Source organism: Mus caroli, unplaced genomic scaffold (genome assembly GCF_978045245.1).
Source record: "Mus caroli unplaced genomic scaffold, Mus_caroli_1 scaffold_3, whole genome shotgun sequence".
Lineage (NCBI taxonomy): Eukaryota > Metazoa > Chordata > Mammalia > Rodentia > Muridae > Mus > Mus caroli.
In genome coordinates this window covers 82,351,372-82,375,555 of record NW_028227258.1, presented here as the reverse complement: position 1 = coordinate 82,375,555, position 24,184 = coordinate 82,351,372, and the positions used below count along the sequence as shown (strand labels likewise).

The 24,184-nt window shown below is 42.9% G+C and overlaps 1 long non-coding RNA gene across 1 annotated transcript; it reads left to right on the top strand.

Annotated features, from left to right (window-relative positions):
- Positions 1 to 152: 152 nt before the first annotated feature.
- Positions 153 to 23,505, top strand: LOC115029027 (uncharacterized). The gene is made up of 4 exons (XR_002377572.1): positions 153 to 472; positions 2,377 to 2,503; positions 22,983 to 23,119; positions 23,313 to 23,505. It is a non-coding gene; the product is annotated as an uncharacterized LOC115029027 (long non-coding RNA).
- The last annotated feature ends 679 nt before the right edge of the window (positions 23,506 to 24,184 follow it).

The window sequence follows — 24,184 nt, the reverse complement described above, 5'->3', positions numbered from 1 at the left end:
TTCTGCCACCGTGCTGGCTTTGCACAGGGTGACAGGCTTAGGGAATAGAGCGTGTCCATTGTCCTTTGTGAGCTAGCCTCTGAGGTCACACTCTATCAGTGCTTCCTTGTTTATCACCATGTCCCTGATTCAGTGGGAGGAGACACAAGACAGCATGGGCACCTAGAGGCCAGCATTGCCGAGGGCTCTTTGCAGGCTGATACCCAGGAGAAAAGAAGAAGGGCTTAAGGGACCAGGACATATGGAAGTAACCAAGCGTGAAAGACCAGGAAAGAGGCTTATCAGCGATCCAGATGCCCTGGTGACACAACACCCTGGTGTGTGACAGGCCGGCAGGAAGATGCGTGGAAGAGCTCATGCATGTGTTCTCCGGGCCTTTCCTGCTACTCGGTGAGGTGGAAACACAGTCATAGGTCGTGACTCAGGACCATTACGGGAGTGATGGAGTTTTACAAGTATTTAAAGTGTCTCAGTATCCTGTCGGTGATTAGTGCTTGTTGTCAATAATCATGCTCCTTTACATCTTAAAGGAGAGAATATCATCGAACCATCATCCCTTGGACCAATGTTCTATCATAAAAGACACATTCTGATTTTTTGTAAAGTGAATATATATATAATATATATATATTATATATATATATTATGATAAACACTTTGTTTTTGCTTTAGGGTCTTTTTATACCGATGGCATGGAAGCTTCTAGATCATTCTTTGGTTTTCAGTTAGATTGGTATTTCTGCATTTGAAAAAGAACAATTTGACGATAATTAAGTGTGCTCAAAAGAAGCAACTAGAAACAGAGCAGGCTGAAGTGATGGCTCATGGAATAAGAACTGGCTGTGCACGTGTGAGAGCCAGAGCTCAGGTCCTTAAAGTTCATATAGAAGTCTGCTGTAGTGGCTGCTGCTCTGGGGAGGTGAGGACCGGATCCCTGGGCACATCAGCTAGACAGACTAGCTAAAGTTCGGAGTGAAGAGTGATCTAGAACAACAGGCAGCATCAACTTTGGGCTTCCCTAAGCACATGCACACAAGCACATGCAAATCTGCAATACATACCCACCTGCAAACGTGCACACACACATATGTGCACACTACACACACACACAGACACATACAGACACACACACACATACAGACACAGACACAGACACACACACACATACAGACACACACACACAGACACACACACACAGACACACACACACACATACAGACACACACACACACACACACACACACACACACACAGCAAACCAAGTCTTGTCCTTGCCCAATCAACCCAAGACTAACCAAGGACAAAACTACTGAATGACTTAGGCTAACTGACTCATTGTGGTGTGGGGGAGGGCAGGAAGGGAGACATGTCAGATGTCAGAGGGTCTGTAGGGTGTCTCTCTAGAAATGAGGGAGGATTCTGTGGCAGTAGGGCTTAGGTGCAATCAAGTGAAGCATTTTAGTGGATAGGAGGAGTGCAAGAGTCAGCGTCATTTCTAGACAATAAAATGGACCTATGATCCGGTTTCCTTGGAAACTAAGGTGTCAAATGTGTTCACATACCATAGCTACATCTGAAGCTTCCAGGTGGAAGGCTAATGAAGGCTGCTTCACTCCGCAGGGATTTTACTCTTCTGCACAAGAGTCAGACATTTCATTATTACTGGAATAGTTTTATTTTGATATTAGCACCCCAACTAGAATGCCTCTTGCAGCATGTTGAGAAATTCTCACATCACCTCTAAGGTTCACAGTTAGGCTTGTTGATTGTCAAAGGGAGTTCCGAAGTGGCAAGTTGACCTCTTTCCTAGTTCTAACTTGATCTGGTTATCAACTGCAGGCCAGGCAGGTCTAGAGATCTACTGTTGCTGTAATAGGGATCTTCCACGAGGGGGCGCGCTCTTTCCATGTGTTCATAGCTGCAATGCCTGACAGGAGCAGGCCATGAGGACAGGTTAGAGCCAGGACAGTGTTTCCCTGAAGCAGTTGGTTTAGTCTTAGAAACATTGCTCTTGGCTTCTGTGTCTCCTCTTTGGTAAGCATTTCTTAAAACTTACCAAAACAAAACAAACAAACAAACAATACTAAGAGCCACACAAGGGGGAAAAAAAGGACATAAATAAAGCTAACTGACTGGGGAAAAGGTGAGAAAACAGAAAAATAAAACACTCTCTAAGTTGTAGTCTCATGAAGACCAAATCGTTCTTAAGCTCAGCCCACAGCTCTTTTGCCAGGAATAAAACCTGCCCGAAATGTGAATAAAGAACTCTGATCTTCTAAGATGAGAACTGCCTATTCAGCTAAATACCGATCTAGAAATCAGAAGTTGATCAACTGCTCACGTTCAAAAATTAAAAACCCTTGACTTTAATCTAAGACGGGACCTCACATGGCAGAAGTTACTTCAGAATCCCCCAGTGACCTCACGTGGTCTCTCCTGCCTTGTTTATTGGCCAGCTCCTGCTTAGCATCAGCAATGTCTCCCAGAATCAGTGGCTTTACAGGTAAGCATTGTGTATCTACGATAGGGGAAGGGCAGAGGGGAAAACACAACAAGGATGTGAGAGGGCGCATCCTTGAAGTGGGAAATCAGAGGAATCCACACAGAGAGAAAGAGGAAAGGGACCAACGGAACAGCCTAGGACAAAGCGGTGATTGTACTGACCAGTGATCAATGGTGACTGAACGGGCCTCCGGGGGAGGGGTACAGTTGCCACCTGCTTGCATTAGCGGCTCACATGGGTGACAGGGACGCAGAGTGTTGGAGGAGGTGCTTGTGGAAAGACTGAACTGGTGACATGACCGCTGTGACCGGTGAGAGAGAGAGAGAGAGAGAGAGAGAGAGAGAGAGAGAGAGAGAGAGAGAGAGAGAGAGAGAGAGAGAGAGCTGAGATTGATAGTGGATCATGTCATTGCCCAATGGGGTCGGCAGGATGGTGTGTACCAGTCTAGAGCTTAAGGAGAGGAAGACTCAATGCCGGAACAAGCTGCCCTGCCGAGCATCACCCTAGATTTTGGCAGTGGCAGAGGCAGGAGATGAGGGACCATTCACTTTCTCGATTAGAGCTCATGAAAGGATTACTGTGTTCTGTGATGCAGATGAGGGCTGTGGCTGGTCACTGGCCCTGACATGGCCGAGGTCCGTATTGATGTCTGAGAACTATGTTGTCAAATGACGACATGTGTTCATGGCCCGTGTCATAGCTTGAGTCCATGTTCATGTCCCTGGTCCCCTGGGGAACATAATGATGTGATTGGCCTACATTGCTACTTGAGACCGCAGTGATGACCAGGTCCGAGATACTACTGAGGGCCAAGTTTGGTTCCATATCCTTAAAACAGCCAGGTCTGTGTTGATGGCTGTGGCTTGAGCTATCACAGAAAACCGTATGGATGTCTGTGGTCTGCGTTGCAGCCTGAAGCCACGTTGATGTCCACAATGCTGTCACTAGGGGCCACATCTCTGTGGGTGACCTGCACTGCTACCTGGGTTATGGCTGCCGCGAAAGGCCAAATCTGGGTCTGTGATTCTTTGCTGCTGTGTTTGTGTTGTCTGTGACCCATGCTACTACTAATTGCCACTCGGATGTCAGTGGTCTGTGCCGAAGGTGAAAGCCATGCTGATGTCTATGATCCCAGCTGCATCTGGGTCTATGGCCCTACTGTAACATGAAGCCCTGTTTGTGGTGTGTGCTGACGCTATAACCATGTAAAAGCCATAATCCTCCTTCCTGTGGTCCGTGGTCCATAAAGAGCAAAGAAGCTTCGTTCACAGTGATATCAATGTCCACAGATGCACATCTGAGAAAGAGGGACGTGGAAGATATAGGCGACAACCCCTATCTCCACCCAAATGTCTCCCCCCAAAATCGTAACAGTCTAGAGAGGAAGCCATTGGAGAAAACTTAAAATTGTGATAGGATGCTACGGTGTCGCCCTGCACAGTAGATGACTTCCGGCAGCTACGCTGGAGAAAGGTCTCCGCTCCATTTAAGGGGTAGGCCACCGAGAGCTTGACACTGCGCAGTGAGTATCTAGATCAGATAAATGGGACTTTTTCTTTGTATGTGTGTGTGTGTGGGGGGGGGAGGGAGGAGTAAGCAGGGTGGGGGAGAGGACAGGGAAGAACTGGGAAGCAAATGTGAGAGGACTGTAAGATGTGAAATCCCCCAAAGAATCAATACAAATATCATGTTGTTAAAAAAATAAATAAATAAAAATAAAAAGACTGAGCCTCTTCTTTGTGCAAGCGAGGCACAAAGGCACGAGGATTCTTCTCTGCGTTCATTATCTTACCTGTTCTTAGAACCACTTTGTCAATTACATACATTAATCCTATGGATGAGGGTCCTCAGCTCAAGGAGTAATTTACTCTAAGTATACTTTTTTTAAATTTAAAAATATACAGCTTGATCCAGAGTTCCACAATAATCAACATTTATTAAGCCTTAATTATACTCAATAAAATATACCTTGTTTCTTTGTTGTTGTTTTTTCTTTTTCTTTTCTTCTTCCTCTCTCTCTCTCTCTCTCTCTCTCTCTCTTTCTTTCTTTCTTTTGAGACAGGGTTTCTCCGTGTAGCCTTGGCTATCCTGGAAGTCACTCTGTGGACGAGGCTGGCCTCAAACTCAGAGAGATCTGCCTGCCTCTGCCTCTTAAGTGCTGAGATTAAAGGCGTGTGCCACCACCACCCAGCACCTTGTTTTCTTAATATTTTCTTTCTCTTTCTCCTTTTCTTCTTCTTTGAGGTATCTTTTCAAAATTTTTGAGTTTATAGTGTAGTTACATTTCTGTCTTCCAGTTCATTCCTCTAAGTCCTATCAACACCCTTTCCACTCTCCTTCAAATTCATGGCTTTTCTTCAGTGTTAGTGCACTCGTTTGTATAGATGTGTGTGTATACACACACATACATATATAAAGTTCTAAGTAAACGTATTCAGTCTGTATGTTGTTAGTGCTAGTTCCTAAGCCAAAGTCTTTCTGAATCTGGTGACTGTGTTATTGATTAACACATTTCCCAAGGTGATGTGAGATTATGCGCCTCATTTGGCCCCTTCCCTTGACATAAAACACGTAGTGAAGGAAGGGTTTGATGAGGTGCTCATGTCTTTAAGTGTGCATTCAAAAGCGCTGTTGCTTACCACTGCCGGCCAACTGTGCCCTGTGGAGTTTAATTTCTAAATTCCGAGTCTCAGTTTGGCTTTGTTCCCACAATCCTTTTGTTTCTCCAGTAAATTTCCCATTTCATGCTGAACACATTGATTTCTCTTGTTCGGATTTCACCTAGGTGCTACTCCATCTCACAAACTAGGGTCCCGGCAAGAAACTGTTTTAGAGTTGCCAAACAGCTATAAGAGAAAGAGCAGATACGCTTGAGAAACAACCGACTGCACTCATTAGTTAAAACCAAAAATTTACCCAGATGACAAACCCAATGTGAAAACAAAACATGGTCCCCGTGCCTAGAGTTCTTTCTCCACACCCATGGGCAAGGAGACAAAGCATATTCTTGGATTTAAAGCCTATTCTGTTCTGGTGGCATTCAAGGCTCAATAGCCAAGTCTCAGGACGTGTCCTCTGCACTTGTCACCGCACGGAAGCTGTCTAACCACCCTTGGCAGCTGTTTTCAGAGCCAATAAGAAATTCTCTGTGCCCCTTCAGTGGCATGTGCTACCATTGATCTCTCCCTTTCTTTGCAGCTTTCTATTCACACAGCTAAAGGACACCACATTCTCTGCGTTTTCCTTCAGTGCCCTGCGAGCTCCTTTATTAATCTACTCAGGTGTTTTTGCCTATTGTTCCGGATCTCTTATCTTAAAGTGTCCAGGTTGCTTTTCTGAAACCTTGCCCAATAGTTCTAATAGCTTACTCAGATTTACCCAAACCTACCTTGTATACAATCTTCTATAATTTCCAAAATATTCATGTCTTGTCCAACATGAAGAATGTTGATCAGGGATGTTTGCTTTTAAGGTTCTGCCCCCATAATTCTCATCCATTTTTCTTCCCTCCCTCACCCATCCCTTCCTCCCTTCCTCCCCCAGCTTTTCCTCCTTCCTTCCCCCATCCCTCTCTCTGTCCCTCCCTTCCATCTTTTCTTTTTGAGACAGGCTTTCACTATGTGTCCCTGGTTGGCCTAGATCTCCATATGTAGACGAGGTTGGCCACATCTCACAGAGCTCTATCTGCTTTTGCCTCCAGAGTGCTGAGATTAACGATTTGTGCCACCATACTTGTTCTCAACCATTTAAATTTTATTTCTTTTATTGGAAATAGATTTTTTTCTCCTCACATTATATGTCCAGATTATGGTATTTTCCTCCTTCTGCTCCTCTCAGCTGCTCCCTGCTTTCCTTCTCACCCAGATCCAGACCTTCTGCCTCTCATTAGGAAACAAACAGACTTTTAAGGGGTAATAATAAGATAAGAGATGAAAGAAACAGCCGGGCGTGGTGGCGCACGCCTTTAATCCCAGCACTCGGGAGGCAGAGGCAGGTGGATTTCTGAGTTTGAGGCCAGCCTGGTCTACAAAGTGAGTGCCAGGACAGCCAGGGCTACACAGAGAAACCCTGTCTCGAGAAAAAAAAAAAAAAAAAGAGATGAAAGAAACACATCAGATGTCGACAAAACAAACAGAAGGAAACGAGCCCAAGAGAAGTGAAAAAAAATGGGGGCTCATTCATTCGCGCACTCAGGACTCCCATAAACACACTAAAGCGGAAGCCATGCTACAGATGCAAAGGACCTGGAGGGTAAAAGAGGGAAGAAAATATATAAATAAAATATATATATATAATAATTTAAAAAGAAGAACCCCGACATGGCAGAATGACGAGGAACCCTCCCCCTCCCCCAGATCCTGTTTCCTGTTGGCTATCACCTGCTGGGCATGCAGTTTGCCCTTGATTAGTTTCCCTGAGTAAGCCTCTCTTGAAGAAAACTAAATTTCCATTTGCGAGTTCAATCCTTTTTCCGTAATTCACACTGTCTATTCTGTCACAACACATGACCATTTAAAGGGCTGTTGTTATTTAACAAATATAGATGTAGGCAATCTAGGAATACAATTATAGAGGGACTTTGAAATTTATGGCTGTGCTGCAGAGTTTTATGTCATCTTGACGTAAGCAAAGTCATCTGAGAGGGAACCCCAGTTAGGAAAATGCCGTCATAGGATTGGGTTGTTTGCAAGTTTGTAGGGCATTTTCTTAACTAATATTTAATAGGGGAAAGCCCAGGTCATTGTGTGTGGCGCCATCCCTAGGCTGATGGTTCTGGGTTCTGTGAGAAAGTGGCTGGAGCAAGCCAGGAGGAGCAAGCCAGTAAGCAGCATTCCTTCTTGATCTCCACACCAGTTCCTGCTACTCGGTTTCTGTCCTGTTTGAGATTCCTTCCTGGCTCCCTTCTAGGATGAAAAGTGGCGAGGAAGTGTAAGCTAAATAATACCCTTTCCTCCCCACGCTCCCTTTGATCGTGGTGTTTCATTGCAGCAATAGTAACCCTAACTAAGACAAGTCAAGACAACTTGTTTTATCAAAACCAAACGAATACATTGTCTTTTACGGATTTGAGCAATAATTTCAATGCGACACATTTCCTTGATTTCTTTTGACTCCACATGACCTCAAGTTCAGTAACCTTAAATATGCCATCTTTCCTTCTGTGACATGTCTGGCTGTGTTCACACATCTTCTAGGAACAGGATGTGAATAATTCTTAGCCCCACCCTGCTTCATATTCTTAGTGTGTAATTGAGTATTGTCACTTCTTACAGGAGCCCATGACTCTGGTCCCATGGGGTTAGTTTGAGGGTATCAACTTGGTGTGAGCTGAGCCAATTAAAAATATAATTAAAGTGATCAATTTATTTTGTGGTGCAAAGTGGGACAATTGCAACCTTTCGATAGACTGAAGAGAATAAAGATAACAAGGTGAGAAGTGAGACTACAGAGGTATCTGCAGTGGAAGGGAAGTCTGAATCCAGAGCCAAGAGTTGCAAAGAAACAGCGGAGCAGCCAGTGACAACCCAGTCTCTGAGTCTCGTTTGTCCTTGGGCTAGCATTCAGCAAGCATTAGTTCAGAATTTTGTACTTTATGTTTCGGAGACCCACTGATGACTACTCTACGAGGGAAGCAAACTTACTTTCCTATGTGCCTGGCAATAAAATCTAAGTACCTAACATGATCAGAGAAATGGTTGCCTTCATCAGTCCTTTTTTGGTGCCTGACACTTCAGAACTAGCGTCTCTTTCAATCCAGTTCCCTTTTCTATTTTTCTATTTACTTATTTTATTGCTAATTGTATGACTGTTCTGCCTGGATATACGCGTGTGTATCATGTGCATTACTGGTGCCCACTGAAGCCAGAAGAAGACATTAGATCCTGTGGAACAGGTGATTTTAAGTCTCCATGTGGGTGTTGGGAACTGAACCTGTGTCCTCTGGAAGAGCAGCTAGTGCTGGTAACCACTGAGCCATCCCTCAAGTCTCTACCTCTTCCTCTTGATACAACTTTTGAATTAGTTTCAATCAGCCTTTATAGGGCTAGGTTTTGTCTAGGGTGATGTGGATGATGGCAGCAAGCTGCTCTAGTCTTTTCTCCTTCCCAAAGTCAAAGCCACCAGAGAGAAGTCTCTGCTAATAGAGAAAGTGAGTAAAGACTTCTGATTGTGTAGGTTAGGTCACATGACCACTTTCAAGCCAACTACTTTGGCCAAAAGTATGGGCTATTCTGTCCAGACTCATCATAGATTCCTTCTTTGGTGTTGAGTAGGTCATACATAGCTGTACCCAAACGGGAAGTAGGGAGATACTATTATCATAGAGGGAGCATAACAATCTGAGAAGACCCACTATTCCTACCATAGTGTGCTACATCATTTTCTTTTTTTGTTGTTGGTAAAATTCTTTCCTGGATTCTGAGCAGCAGTAACTAATTTTCTGCCTAAGTCAGTTGTTTTCTCCCATTTCTAATCAAGAGTTGTTGATCAAATGTGATGAACACACATTTTCCCCCAAGCATTTCCTTCCTAGAGTCTTGTCTCCCTAAGTGGCACTGTTGACTGGAGCTCTCTAGTTAGAAATAGAGGAATCTTCTTCAATTTCTCCCTTCCTCCCCACACCCTTAAATGTGAGGATTATTCTCATTTTGGCCTTTTCCCCTTTCTGTCTTTGATTTATCACTGTTACCAATGTCACTGTCACATCTCTATTGTTACATGCTTGGTTATGCCTTTATTATCTGGTGCTTATATGTGTTCTGAATTCGTTTTTGATTTGTTTATATTGTGTGTGTGTGCACACGCATGTGCACGCGCATATTGGTGTATATATAGAGGAAGATCAGTGAACAATTTGCAGGAGTCTGTTACCTCTACCCACCATGGTATTCAGGCTCAGTGGTGAGGACCCTTCAGCCATTTTCCATCAAGAGGGATGCTAAACTTTCCTCGATGTTGGAGTAGGAGTTTGACTGCCCAGTGTGTGCAAAGACTAGCAACTGTGTCTTCTTCCTGATGTTTACATCTTGGACTCCTAGAGTACAAAGACCTCCAACAACTAACCTTTCTTCCTATGAAGTACCTCATAAACATGCTGAGGTTCCAGGCTGCTGGGGTAGTGGATGCCCTTCACCAGAGGTAGCTTAACCCACCTGAATCCAGCTTTCTATTGCATGTGTCTGTGAGTCTGGTTGTCAAGGTTCTAGTACCTAAGATGTCATGATATGCACTTTAGGATGATGTCAGTCTTCTCAGTGGTGGTGTGGGACTCTGAATGCTTTGCCTGTCATGCCTAGCTTGCCTTTGAACTCTCAGGTCTCTGCATCAGTTCTCACCTATGGACCCTTTCTCTAGGGCCATGTCATCATTGTATGTCCCTTTCATCCATTGCCATCCAGATATTCAGCTCTACTTATTCTTAAGTAGAAATGCACATTACATATTCTTAAGATACCTTGATCTCTTGTTTCCCTTTGATATTTGTGAGTGATATTTGTGAGTGATACATATACCACAGGTGTAGGTTTAAAGAGCTCCTGTTTTCTGTACCCATTCAGACATACGATACTGAAAAAGAGTTTAAAAAGATATTCCTCAAGAATTTCACATACATATACAATGTATTTTGATCAAATCCACCTCTTACCTTCCCATCCTTAACTCCCCGGGAACACCTCCCCTTATTCCCCTTGCAACCTCGTGTCATCTTCCTTCTCTTCTTTCTCCTCTTTTTCTTGAGACATTGCGTCCAATTAGTGCTGCCCAGTGTGCATGGGATTAGAATATCCAATGGATCATGAGAGACCTCTGATTGCCAATATATACTATAGTAGTGGGTGGGCTCTAAGAGGAAATACTGGCAGGCTTGATTGTATGCAGGTCTAGTGCATGTAGACCTGTCTGTTCATGAGTGCAACTTTCCTGTTGTGTGAAGAACTCCTTATGTCACAGCAGTCCTCCCTCTCACCTCTGGCTCTAAATATATATCTACTCTATTTTATAATGCTCCTAACCCTTGTCAGGGTCAGGGCAGAATGTGACACAGATGTCTTATTTAGGGTTGACTACTCTACAGGCACTTCCTCTTTGCACTTTCTCTAGTTGTGAGTCTCTCTGTTAATTGATGCCCATTGCAGAAAGAAACTCTCTGATGAGGCTGAGAGATGTTTTAATCTAAGGGCACGAGGCTAAGGATTTATAAGATCGTCTGATTCTCTGCCTATTTAGCAGAATAATAGTAATAGGTTCTCTCTATAACCTTCCCAGTGATAGGTTTTTGGCAAGTTTTGCAGTAGAGATTTTCATTCATTCCTCTGGGCTAGGCCTTAGTCTGATCAGAAAGTGTCTGGCTATCCCAATACTATTCATGGCACTATCACTCCAGTAAGCATCTCTTGCCAGGCTGGTTGTTACTGTAGCTCTCAGGGTTCACAGCAGTGCAAGATTGTTGGTGACTTTTCTCCCTCAGCAGCCTGCATTGCACCTTTCAGTACTGAAAACTCTAGTCAATCAGAAGCCTCCAGGTCAGTACCAACGTGTTTCACCACAAGCTGTGATGAAATTGTGTGAAGTCTCCAGCAATAGACTTACCACCAAGTTCTTGTGGGCCACTAAGAACAATGGCAATAGCTTGCTTTTGTTATTGTTTTTGTTTGTTTCTTGCTTTTTGGTTTTTTGTATGTCCAGAACCCTCCTGATCATCTGGAAGATGGGATATTCCACATCTGGCCACTGGACTTTTTTGTTTGAGAGAGTTATTTTAATTGCCCACTAGAGTCCTGCAGCTGGTGGCTTAGAGGATTTACTTGAAAAAAAAATGCAGTACACAAGGACATGAATGCTGCCTCCCACTGGAGACCTCTGACACCTCTTTTGATCATGCCTGCATTTCTTCTTCCACCTTCTTCCGGGGCTTCTTCTGATGGATTAGTCTGTCTTTGAAATCTTGAGATTTATGCCACAGTTGTCTGCACCTCCACCCTCTGTCAGAGCTGAGAATCAGCTGCTACCCCAGCCCCTGTTGGTCCACATCCTTGAATTTAATCTGTTTATTCTTTATAATCTATAATGCAATCTCCAGTCCAAGTCTAAATTATTTTCATAACTACTTTGGGCACAGCAACAACCATAAATTCTCCTTCCCACTTGGCAGCCTTGAATTTTCATAGCTGGATATTTGCTGGGACTTTTAAGTTATTCTAAATGCCCGAGTCAGTGAGTGGTACAGCCCAGCATGGATGGAGAACACGCAGCAATCCCCTCATTGAACAAAATCAATCAGTGCTTTGAAATGGGAAATAGTATAGATATTTACACTACAGAAATCAGAATAGACTTGGCAAACGGCCATTTTTCCTTTGGATCCTAGCTCTGGTGGAGAACTAATTTACAGAGGCCCAAGTGCCAGATTGGTAAAAGCCCTGCATGGCATCTCTCTGGACAGATACTGGCTAGCAGGAGGGATGGGCCTGGCATGGTGGGTAATGACTAGCCTCCAGACTTTAAAATGTCTAAAGCTAAGCTCCGAACACTGCTCCTAAACCTCCCACTTCTGTGTAAGTGCCCTCCTAGTTAATGACCACAGCAAGGAACGGTGCCCACGTCGTTAACAGGAACTGTGCGTTCAGTTCCTCATCTGTGGACTTGGCGTGCCATGCTACTGGGGGAGGGAGGGACTTGTGTTTTGGAATCGAGCTTGGCACAATACTAGTTTTTTGAAATACCCTGTGCACGTTGGAGTCATTGTTCAGACTACACTCTCTACCCTTGACCTCATCTCCTCCTACCTTGACTTTTAAGCTATGTCAGTCACCATGTGTCTTAGCTTTATCAATTTTATGATGACCTCCCTGGGACAAGCTCTTATGTGAGTCTGAATTATTTTCTTGGCACAAAGTTGTTTTCTAGCTTTCATTATCGACTCCTTTACAGTCTGCTTTTATTTGATTTTAATATATTTTTTTTTTGAGTTAGAGTCTTCTTAGGTAGTTCCAGGTGGCCTTTAACTCATGGTCTTCATATCCCTGCCACCGAAAGCCATACTCCAATGCTTTTTTTTTTTAATGATGATCCCCATTAGGCATGCAAGCATGGTTCTTCTTGGGCAAGGAACAGGTTTGTCAAAACAAGAATGGAGGAGAAAGCAAGGCTAGGCCTGGGGAAGGCCATGGAGCTGGGCAAAGATGGCATAGGCAGTGTAGATAACTAGGAGCCAGGGAGAGGGAGAGCAGTTTAGAGATTCTGTCTGAATTACAAAAAGTACAACATGAACTCCCAGTCACTTGGAAATGAGCCCAGGATGAAGAAAATGGGAAACACAACTCCATCAAGGGCTCTACAGGTAAGACTGATAACTTTGAATACTAGTGAGTCCAAAAAATGGGCTCTATAGTCTGACTTTGTCATAGCAGTATTCAGTGTTAGGAAGCCTGGGCATATTTTGACAGAAATGACATTTCCAAACTTGGTGGTATGTGGAGATGATTGCATTCATAGTATTGACCTGACTTTCTCCTAGGCTTGTGCTATTGGAGAGTCTTGAGGCTGGATAGATACGGTTAGGATACAGGAGAGAGATTTGGTGGGGATGGAGTGAGGTGGTGATGGGTAGCATTTTGAGACAGTCTAGCTGTCCTAGAACCCACTGTTTAGCCTAGGCTGACTTTAAAAATCACAGCAGTTGTTAGCCTCCAAAGTGCTGAGGTTATGCATGTGATTCACAATGTCTGGAATTCTCTCTCTCTCCTCATCTTCCCTCCTCCCCTTTGATAGGACCATGATTGCAAACTAAACAAACATAATTTTAAAAAGAAGTTATTTTGCTTAGTCACTTTAAAATATCACTAAGAGAAAGATACTGCAAGACAAACCACTCACCAGGACCCTGACTCCCATCCTTACCGCCTCACTGCTGCCCTTTCTGCTTCACTGGTCTGCTTACTGGCCCCATTCCAGCCCCGATGGTGACCTGGCTTCGTCTCATCTTTTAGCTCATTGCTTCTTGCCAGTTTCAGGAATTCAGCACCCCTTCTCTGGTGACTTGAGGGGTCTTTTCTCATTATGGCTGTTATATAGGTATATTCTATATCATATACATATATTCATCCTATATGCTAAAGAGGTCAAACTGAATCATTCATGAAGATGGGCCTCAGTTTAGAGCCTGGTCCTTGTTAAGCCTTCCTATGAGTCAGTTCTACATTGTCTCAAATAAACCAATCAGCATCTAGTGCTGCATCATTTATTCTTACCTGCAGGTGCTGCCATTGTCCCCACAGCTCACTAACAGCAGTGCCTTCTGCTCAGGTGCTGAAAGCATGAAGCTCCTATTAGAGCACGGCCTCCACTCCAGAGTCTCCCAGGATGGACAGGTGCTGTCTCATCCGTGGCTTAGGACTCCCTCTTCCTTGGCTAGTCAACCTGAAGGAGTATTTATATCCCAGTGTTTTGTAGAGTGGAGCTGTGGGGAGACTTCTCATCCCCATATCATAATGCCTGGCTCTCCGAGGAAGGCTTCTCCTCCATGACTCCGTTGTTAAGCAACACTAGTTAAAATTCACTTTCCTCCAATTTTTCAATATCCTCTACCTTGTGACTTTGCATCTATAGCTAACCTAAGCATTGAAATCTTTCTGAATCTTAAGCTAAAGCATTAATTCCAGAGGAGAACGCTGATACATCTACTTGGACAGGTGTCACCCATATGCACCATCAGAAATGCCTCCCCCGACAGAGCTTGCATCTTTTTTTTTTTGGATAATAGATCTTGAGACATAAAATACAGGTAGGATGTTAGTATCTTCCTTCCTCTCATCAAGTTGCATTGATGTGAGGCTCCAGACAGAGAGGCACTGGATTCTGTTTCCATGGCAACTGCTTCACTGCCTAGGGGAAAAACAGGACAGCAATTGAAGTCTGTGCTAATGGCAGTCCTAAAAATAATCAGTAATGTGTTGAAATCAAGTGGAAAGACCCAGGAAATAATAGATAAAATTAAACCTCTGCAATGTGGGGCTGAACAATCAGATGCCAGTTAAATCTCATTGCAAGTGTCTTGTGCTCCAAGGTGTACAGGGACAGTTGGTGATGAGTGTATTTTGGAGGATAATTGATCATTCTTTTATTGAATCACTCATTCAACTAACTACTAAGCATGCAGGAGCCTTGGGTCAGCAGAAACTCTGACTCTGGACTCTCTTGGTTTTATGTGATCAAGAGACAAGAAAAGCTAAAGTAATTATTGAAGATATCTTGTTTGCTGACCCAGTTGCTATTATAAAAATTTCCATTGGGTATTTGTGTGGTTGGCCATAGCCAACCCCAGGGACAATTCAAAACAATTTATAGATTTTATTAGTTTAGTAGAGGCCATGCAGCTAAGGTGGATGCCTGCCTGGTACTTCGATCTGCGGTGACTGAGTTCTGCTCAAAGCTCAGAGTCTTGTTTGGTGCTTGGAGAGAGAGAGAGAGAGAGAGAGAGAGAGAGAGAGAGAGAGAGAGAGAGAGAGAGAGAGAGAGAGAGAGAGAGAGAGAGAGAGAGCTTCAAATGCTCCACAGTTACACTGTACTTTTGAGTTTGGTGTATGGGTGGCCCTCCTGACCTAGAGGTTACTCCTTTTAGGGCTTAGTGGAGTGTCTAGGTGGAGGGCATGATGAACACGAGCCAATAACACTATTCTAAACTTGTCTGGCCACCAAGAAAAGCTGTTAGTGGGACTAATCTAGTATGTGGACCTTTAATTTGACCCAAGGAGAAAGATATGAACTAAAAATTTGTAGTATAGTAGCAAATCTGTTTGTGTGTATGTGTGTACGTGTGTGTACGTGTGTGTATGTGTGCTCTTATATTTGGCTGTATCACAGAGCCAGAATTCTCTGTGGGCTTGCTTAGTCCTAGGCAAAGAAAAATCTTCTGAAATAGAAGTCAGAACAAGTTGTAGCAGTGACATCTGCAGTCAACTGTCTTTTAAGTTCTTATTTAATGTTATTTTTTAAAAATAAACTGTTTTAAAACTAGATTACTTTTTTCTATCATCTTTAGCTAAAATATCAAAATAATTAATATGTAAAATTTTTATCAAAGAATATACAGCCAAAATATGCCAGATAAGTATTAGCACGGTTTCAGGTAACTAATCAATAAGATTAACAACTTGCCGGGCGTGGTGGCACACGCCTTTAATCCCAGCACTCGGGAGGCAGAGGCAAGCAGATTTCTGAGTTCGAGGCCAGCCTGGTCTACAAAGTGAGTTCCAGGACAGCCAGGGCTATAAAGAGAAGCCCTGTCTCAAAAAACAAAAAAAACAAACAAACAAAAAAAAAGATTAACAACTTATTAAAGTTTTGAACTGATGCTGTTTATGTTGTATGTCAACTTAAAAATTTGTAGTATATTTTGGGATTTTTTAAAAAGTATTCTCATTATTATCTTTTTGCTCTTCTACTGAAATGAGGTCATCCATACTAAATACTTATCAGAGCTGTCTGTCTCTTGCTTGTGTGCTGAGGATGCTGTCTTCTTCCTGTGAGTAGATCTTTCTCCAGCATTTTTCTTCAGTCTAAAGGAAGGAGGAACACGTTGGAGGACCTGCTTATTTTATTATCACTATTTTTTAAAACCCCAGCGACAAGGGCCAGCTTAAGCTTCTGCCTTGTTGCTGCATGGTTTCATTTTGTGGGGCTGCTATAACAAATGACCATGAACTGTGTCGTTTAAAAACAACTGACATTTAGTTTGCCACATTTCTGGTGGCTCAGATCTGAAATGACCGTACTGGCAGGGCTATGCTCTTGGTGGGTCCTCTGAAGACTCTTCCTTGCCTCTTCTCAGCTGTGGTACTGGGAGCAATACTCAGCGGCCCTGTAGCTATCTCACTCCCATCTCCTCCTATACCGTCACACGACTTTACTTATGTCTCCATGTGCCCCTGACCTTTTAATAAGGATACTGGACACTGGATTTGGAATCCACCTTAATCCCTTATGACTTCATCTTATATGCCTGTCACAGTTTTGTAATAAGACTACATTGTAAAGTCCTGGGGTGGGGGTGGGGACAGATATAACTTTATTTTGAGACAAGGTCTGTGTGCTCACTAATTTTATGTCAACTTGACACAAGCTAGAGTCATATAAGAGGAAGGGACCCCAATTGAAAAAAATTCCGTAAGATGGACCTGCAGGCAAGACTGAAGAGTATTTTTTTTAAATTAGTAAGAGGACCCAGTCTATTGTGGGTGGAGTCATCTCTAGGCTGGTGGTCTTGGGTTCTATAAGAAAGCAAGCTGAGCAATCCATGGGGAGCAAGCATTTCTACATGGCCTCTACATCAGCTCTAGCATCCAGCTTCCTGCCCTGTTTGAGTTCCTGTCCTGACTTCCTTCAGCTCTGGACTACGATGTGGAAGCACAAGCCAAATAAATCCTTTTCTTTCCAACTTGCTCTTAGTCATGGTGTTTTATCACAACAATAGTAACCCAAACTAAGATGGTCTCATTGTAGAGCAGGCTGACCTCAAACTGACCATGTAGTTCATTTTGGCCTTAAACTCATGGCAATTCTCCCCTCTCTGATTTTTAAGAGCTGGGATTTTAGGTGTGAACCACAATGCCCTGCCTGAAAATGCTTTTCCAGGTGGCATTATTCAAGCTACTACAATACACACCAGGAATATTATACATCAAGAGAAGATGGGGGTGGGAAGTCACACTGTCTCCACCTTATGTTCACTCAGCTCATTCCACATTTCAAGGGCTCAGCTTGAAAAGATTAAAGCTCTAAGTTCAAATCCACACCAGCCAAGAACTTTTGGGTTTTAAGCTACTATAACTGTATATTGAGTTATTAGGGGCAGCCCATTGGCTTATATTAATACAGAAAGGCAGTGGAATGGAGTCTGAGGTTGCTTTTTTTTTTTTTTTTTTTTTTTTTTTTAAAGATCTATTCATTCATTATATGTAAGTACACTGTAGCTGTCTTCAGACACTCCAGAAGAGGGCATCAGATCTCGTTACAGATGGTTGTGAGCCACCATGTGGTTGCTGGGATTTGAACTCCTGACCTTCGGAAGAGCAGTCGGGTGCTCTTACCCACTGAGCCATCTCACCAGCCCGAGGTTGCTTTTTTTAGGCTCCATCATTCTCTAGTTTCATGCTTCTTTTGTTTGTTTGTTTGTTGAGACTAGATCTCTCTATATAGCCCTAGCTGTCCTGATTTAGACCTCACAGAGACCTCGGACTCAGAGATCCCCCTACCTCTGCCTCCTGAGTGTAAGATTAAAGATATATGCCACCACACTCAGGTATTTTCCTTTCTGAATGCTGCTTTGTGTTCTTAGTTGGTTGACACGGTGACCTCCCTTAGCAGCTGGGATAGAAATGCATGGTTGGATGACTAGAGAGCAGTTATTCCCATTAGAAGTTCCATAAAGAAATCGAGTTATCCAAGGTTGGGCCATGGCCTTTGCTGTGGCGCAACAGACGTAACAGTGAATGAGATCTAGGTCTGTCGAGGATGAGTTGTGCGGGTATCCTCTCATTCCAGGCTGTTGGGGGTTCTGTTTCCAGAATAAAAGAGGAGGACACCAGGCAGATGAAGTTAGATGGCCCCCTCAGGGAAGTTCTCAGTGCCTTTCACTTCTGTAGTCAAGATTCTTTCAGAAGGGAGAGCACCGGGGTAGGTGTTATGTAGGTTGCCACTGAAATAATTGCAGGTCTCATGAAGAGGAGAAGAACAGTGGTCTTGTGCTCACAGGCCTGAAGAGAATGGAAACAGATGAACAGGCTTGGGTATAAGAAGTTCTTGAAGTCCAGTCCCAGACGGATTTCTAACACTGTGTGATCCTGAACATGTGATTCTACATTCCTTCTCACCTCCATTACGTTAGGTCAACAGAAAGTATTTTAAACATGGTTTATCTTTAATGTGACAGTGTGGTCTTATAGTTCTGCTGACATAACAACAAAGTCAAGTGACAGGAAGTTTTGTGCAATTAAGAGATCATTTAGTTTGTACCTAGGAGCTCTGACTGTGGTTGGCTCCTGTCTGACTATGGCCAGTCTTGTGTGACTGTGACCATGCCCTGTGTGTCTATGACAAGGTCCGATTGTGACCATGCCCTGTGTGACTGTGACCATGTCTTTTGTGACTATGGCAATGTCCTTTGTGACTGTGACTATGCCCTGTGTGACTGTGACTATGCCCTGTGTGACTGGGGCCATGCCCTGTGTGACTGTGACCATGCCCTGTGTGACTGGGGCCATGCCCTGTGTGACTGGAGCCATGTCCTGTGTGACTGTGACCATGTCCTTTGTGACTATGACTATGTCCTGTGTGACTATGACTATGTCCTTTGTGACTGTGACTATGCCCTGTGTGACTGTGACCATGCCCTGTGTAACTGTGACCATACCATGTCCTTTGTGACTGTGACTATGCCCTGTGTGACTGTGACCATGTCCTTTGTGACTGTGACTGTCCTGTGTGACTGTGACCATGTCCTTTGTGACTATGACTATGTCCTGTGTGACTATGACAATGTCCTTTGTGACTGTGACCATGCCCTGTGTGACTGTGACCATGCCCTGTGTGACTGTGACCATGCCCTGTGTGACTGTGACCATGTCCTTTGTGATTGTGACTGTCCTGTGTGACTGTGACCATGTCCTTTGTGACTGTGATTATGCCCTGCCTGTGACCATGTCCTTTGTGACTGTGATCATGCCCTGCCTGACTGTGACCATATCCTGTGTGACTGGGGCCATGTCCTGTGTGACTGGGGCCATCTCCTGTCTGACTGTGACTGAGTTCTGTCTGGCTTCTCTTAGATTACATGTTTGCAGAATCCTCGACTTATTTCCTTTATAAAATCCGTGAGTTAAGTATAGTTTACCTTTCAAACTGCTTCCACTCTCTATAAAAATTCAACTACATCTCAATTATCCAAATATATTGTTTCCTTCTTAAATAAAATGTATGTTTGTGTTTATTCTTCTTGGGATTTATAAACTTTCTTGAACCTGAATAAGTGTTGGTAATTGTCTCTACAAAAGTTATTTAGTCTCCCTTTCCCAATGTTCTTTAGTTTTGCACTTTAAATATGCTTTGTTGCCAGATCTGTTAAGTCTCTGATGCTTTTGTGACTTTTCCATTTTCCAATGTCAGCTTCCTGTGGGACAACTTAGCTGTTTCCCTTTCAACTGTGTCCATTCTGGGTTTTAGTCAGCTGACTTTGAAATCTTCCTCTATGGTGTGCCTTGTTCCGAGTCCGGTGATATTCTGCACTCCTTGGAGTGATACCTCTTGTCGGTTTGAACAATCTCTGTCCTCTTTTGGTTGTCATTTCTGCTCATCTATATCTGATCACATCTTGAATCTTTTACTATATCCAATGCATCTGTGATTTTTTTCCAATTTATTTGTAACAGTTTTCATATTTTCTACAGAACTTGACTTAATTATATAAATCTTATATTTTGCTTTGTAAACTTAGACTTTAAAACTAGCCCCCAAATTTAATTTCAGATTAAAACAATTTTTTTTTGTGTGAAGCAGTCCTGGCTGTCCTGGAACTTGCTTTGTAGACCAGGCTGGCCTTGAATTCATAGAAATCCTTCTGCCTCTGCTTCCCTAGTGCTGGAATGAAAGGTGTGTGCCACCACACCTGGCTTTAAAAAGTTTTTGAATTAATAATGTCCTTTTTATTTTACTCTTAGTTTGAATGTTCTGTGTGAATTCTGTCAGTTCTTATTTTTTACTTATATTTTGCTGTATTTTCTTTTTATGCATTAATTACTGTTTTAAAGTCCAAGTCATCAGTAGACCTATCTCTTTAAATTCTTATTCTCTATTTTATAGAGAAAAAACTAAGAAATTTCATAAGAAAATATAATATTAAGTGAAAAATCTTTTAAAAAATCCTAACCCCACTACCCACTTTTATATTTAATAAATATTACTATTCAAAGGAGGCAAAATAATCACCCATGTTAAACACACTGAAAAGATACACTATTGGCTGCTATAAAGAGATGATCTGCATCTCTGAATCTTTGCATTTTTTTTAAGTTACCTCAGAGTAATTATAGTTTTCGTTGTAGCTTCACATTACTTTAAAACACCAACTAAGATAGAATTCCATTTGGGAAACAGTCAAGAAGTAATATCATTTGATCATATGCAGAGTTGTAACCTTCCAGGTGAAGATGACGCAACAGGATGCGACCAATGGGGTCTCCTTGCTGCTCATCACCTGTGCAGACTCTTCTAATTCCAACAAAGGTGGACTAGTTCATGAGCCACCCCTGAGCACACCAGGGAACACACTGAACAGTTACAATAATTGCATCAGGATGCCATAGTTTAGGTTTAGAGATAATAAAACAGCTTTTGGGGGGATTATATTATAGACATGACACACTATACTGCTTAAACATCAACATAAGTGAGGAGCAGCTTGATCACTCATGCATTCAGAGTGTGCTGAGCATCCCCAGGCTTTACAATTTACTGTTGTAAACAGAGCAAGGCCACCCTAAGTATTCCTCATGCCTCTCCATATGGGGCAAGCTACAGGCAGGACTCACAAACAGCTTTTTATGATAGAGTTTAGGAGAATGCCCTATTCTTTGAATTTTGATGGGCATACTACAAGGAACCTTCTTAAAAATTTTTTTTTTAGTCTTATGTACAGTACACAACTGACTTTCTAAAATGTCTAATGTTCTGATGACAACTCATCTTAAAAATTGCAGGACTCCACTGGCTCACAGTGTGATTGGCAGTCATCCTGTCTCTTCCACTGTACAATCCAAACAAACTTTGGGCAAGTCTGAAGAGGGACACCATTCTCAAACTTCATGCTTCATAATTATTTTCTAGAACGAGGGAGATGCCAGCCAGATATCTTTGATATGATACCCTGAGCTGCCTTTGTGGAGATGACCACTGACAGTCAGCCACAGCTCTGCCCTGTTCAGGGAAGCAAATGGTTACTTGCTCAGGCAGTGTCTTAGAGTTTTTATTGCTGCTGTGAACACACACCATGACCATGGCATCTTGTATAAAGGAAAACATTTAATTGGGGCTAGCTTGCAGTTTCAGAGGCTTGGTCCATTGTCTTCGTGGTGGGAAGCATGGTGACATGCAGGCAGACATGGTGCTAGAGAGGTAGCTGAGAGTTCTACATGTTGATTGGCAGGTAGTGGAGACAGTGAGCAACTTGTCTTGGCTTCAGCTTCGGAAACCGCAAAGACTACCCCCAGTGACACAGTTCCTCAAAAAGCCTACATCTTCTAGTAGCGCCACTCCTATGGACTAATGGGGGTCATTTCTATTCAAACCACCACAGGCAGCACATACCAAAATGCACCATTCTCCGGATCAGGTTGCTGGTCTATAAATGGCATAAACTAGGCATGGCAGCAGCTTAATACATGGAAGGTCTTGTAATGGAGGTGTTTATTCAGGCACAGGAAGTGACATAAGCCTTCAAATCAACTCAGGCAGATGTCACTCCAACAGTATGAGCTCAGGAAAGGCTGGTAGCCTTCTTTCTTTTCTTCAGTTCCGTTCATTTTGGATGTCTGCTTTTGTTTTCAGTAGGTTTTAATGTTTCAAGCAGTTTTCAGATTAGGAGAGGTAAGACATAACGGCTATGTCCATTATGATTTGCCCATTCTAATGTTTTGCTTCTTGAAGAGTTTCATTGAATGACTTCATCCAATAGGGGCTTGCTAATAACTTTTGTTATGCCACGCTTACTTTGATGTTGACAACTATCATTATGTGGTCATTAATTATCAATTAATCATTAATTGATAATTGATCATTAATTAATCGACCATTAGTTTTAAGGTGTGTCTCTTCCCCAGTGCCTGGCTGTAACAAGCACTTTCCACTTTGAATCCCAGGCTCTGGATTCAGTAGTGTTGCTCACCTGTTGAAATCCCTGGATTAGATCCATCTGGCTGCTGTGGTCTGTGACAGCCCTTTGAAGCTTGCCTTGCACACAAGAAGAGTGGAGTTTAAAGAGAAGGTCGAGAGAAAATGTGTGTGTAAGCTTTAGGTTTGCTCTCAGGTTCCTTCCTTTCGAGTAGTTTGCACCTCTAGACATCTGTCCTAGTTGCTTCTCTATTGCTGGGATAAAACTCCACGACCAAAAGCAATTTGAGGAGGAAAGAGTTTATTTCATCTTACAGCTCACAGTTCATCACAGAGAGAAGTTGGGGCAGACGTTCAATGCAGGGACTTGAAGGTAGGACCTTGAATGAAGCACAGACCTTGGAGGAACAATGATTACAGGCTGGGTCTCCATGGTTTGTTCAGCCTTCTTATACAACCCAGAACCACCTTCCCAGAGGTGGCACTACCCACAGTGGGCTGGGCCTTCCTACTTCAATCCCTAACCAAGAAAATGCTGCGTAGACTTTCCAACAGGCCAATCTGATGGAGGAATTTCTCAGTTTCAATTCTTTCTTCCCAGATGGGTCAAGTTGACAAACAGCTGATCAGCACAGCATCCTCATTGGACTCTCCTCAGACCTATGAGACTGTTGCTTGCTTCTTGGATTCTCTGCACCTCCACCATAATTTGGAAAATGCCTTCAGAAAAGTTCCAAGGTAGAGGTTAGGTTGGCTCATAATGCTCTGCACTGCTTGGTGTTTGGGTGCCAGTGCTTTCAGGGGGTTGGTTATATATATTTATAAATTTAAAGTTATTTTTAGTAGATTCAAATCAGTATATGCTATAATATTGGGTCTAGAGTACAATTAAAAATTTAATTACAGCAATGATTATTATTTTTAATTACAGAAATTCGAAGTAAGCATGCAGAGAGAAGCAAGGAAAGATCGTGTGGTACTGGGCTGGAGAGGTGGCTCACTAAATGCTATTTGCTCTTGCAGAGGACCTGAGTCCACTTCCAGAACCCACGTGGTACACCTCAACCATCCATAATTATACTTTTAGGGCTCTAGCATCTTTGTCAGGAACAAAACTACACATGCAGAAATATAGCCACATGGTTCTTACTGATAAAGTAAATAAAACAATTTTTTTTTAAAAAAAATTGACATCAGGTATCTTCCAAAGTCACATCTCTACCTTTTGAGAGGTGGCCTCTCACTGAGCCTGAAATACACTGATTAGCTACAAGGACTGGCCAGAGAGTTCCAGGGATCCATCTGTCTCTGTCCCTATAGTGGTGGGGTTACACGCATGTGCTGCAGCACCTGGATTTTTAGGTGGGTACGGGGAATCTGAACCTAGGTCTTTATGTCTGCCCAAGCTGTCTCCCCAGCCCCTGTTCTGTATTACCAGAGGCGTAGGAGAGGTGTGTCCTAGTTAGCTTAAAAGCAGCAAATTACCAGGAAGAAAATGCTATATTTTCTGAGTCACACTTAATGTTTTTGTGACAAAGCTTTCTGATTTCAATTATATTGCTAAGGCACTAACTGTACCTGTGCAGATTACCACTAATTACTTATAATTTTAAAAGGCAAAAATCACCCATGAATTGAATCCAAAGCAGCATGGAAAATATACTTCTGATTATAGGATATAATTATGAAGCGACTTCTAGGTAATGTGTTACATGAGTAACTTCTGACAACCGTATCATGGATCTGAAATCGTGCACTGATCATGGGCTTTACCTATGCCTGTCTCCTTACCATCTATGTAGA